Genomic DNA, 1,553 nt, shown 5'->3' with positions numbered 1-1,553 from the left:
ATAACTCGAAAAAACTTTTCGGTCCGAAATTTTTCTAAGTCCCTACGTACCGGTCGAGAATGCGACTAAGTTCCAACGTCCCGGGCGCGATCATACTTTTTTTATATAACTTTTCAGCGACGAAATAAATGCTTAATCCCGACGTAAAACGTCATTTTAAAGCGATTTATGCAAGAATATTCGCACCTTATAACGCTTTTAAGCGAAAAAATTCGAAAAAACGGTTCGATTAAAAATTTTTTTTTAACGTTTTCGGGACGAAATAAACGTTTAATCCCGACGTAAAATATAATAATATAGCGATTTATATAAAAATATTCATACCTTATAACACTTTTAAGCGAAATAACTCGAAAAAACTTTTCGGTCGAAAATTTTTCTAAGTCCCTACGTACCGGTGGAGAGTATGACAAAGTCCGACGGGCCGAGTCGCGTCGGTCCACTATTTTTTTTTAACGTTTTCGGGACCAAATAAACGTTTAATCCCGACGTAAAATACAATAATATAGCGATTTATATAAAAATATTCATACCTTATAACACTTTTAAGCGAAATAACTCGAAAAAACTTTTCGGTCGAAAATTTTTCTAAGTCCCTACGTACCGGTCCAGAATGAGACTAAGTTCCAACGTCCCGGGCGCGATCATACTTTTTTTATATAACTTTTCAGCGACGAAATAAACGCTTAATACCGACGTAAAACGTCATTTTAAAGCGATTTATGCAAGAATATTCGCACCTTATAACGCTTTTAAGCGAAAAAATTCGAAAAAACGGTTCGATTAAAAATTTTTTTTTAACGTTTTCGGGACGAAATAAACGTTTAATCCCGACGTAAAATATAATAATATAGCGATTTATATAAAAATATATACGCATCATAACGCTTTTAAGCGAGATAACTCGAAATAACTTTTTGGACCGGAATTTTTCTAAGTCCCTACGTACCGGCCGGGGGATCGACGAAGTGCCAACCTCCCGGTCATGTCGGTCCGGAGGGGGCAATTTTTTAAAAAAATAAAACGAAATCGTTACGTTCGACTAGAATTCGTTGAACAATAACGATTTCTATAAAAATATTCATACCTCGTAACGCTTTTAAGCGAGATAACTCGAAATAACTTTTCGGTCGAAAATTTTTCTAAGTCCCTACGTACCGCTCGAGAATGAGACTAAGTTCCAACGTCTCGGGCGCGATCGTAAATTTTTTACGGCAGCTTTCGGGGACGAAATAAACGCTTAATCCCGATGTAAAACGTCATTCTAAAGCGATTTATGCACAAATATTAGCACCTTGTAACGCTTTTAAGCGAAAAAATTCGAAAAAACTGTTCGATTAAAAAATTTTTTTTAAAGTTCTCGGGACGAAATAAACGCTTAATCCCGACGTAGAAATACATAATATTCCCATTTATATAAAAATATTCATACCTCGTAACGCTTTTTAGCGAAATAACTCGAAATAACTTTTCGGTCCGGAATTTTTCTAAGTCCCTACGTACCGGCCGGGGGATCGACGAAGTGCCAACCTCCCGGTCATGTCGGTCCGGAG

The sequence above is a fragment of the Bombus fervidus genome, unplaced genomic scaffold, assembly GCF_041682495.2.
Source record: "Bombus fervidus isolate BK054 unplaced genomic scaffold, iyBomFerv1 scaffold0042, whole genome shotgun sequence".
Classification (NCBI taxonomy): Eukaryota; Metazoa; Arthropoda; class Insecta; order Hymenoptera; family Apidae; genus Bombus; species Bombus fervidus.
Note: the sequence above shows the minus strand (reverse complement) of the source record.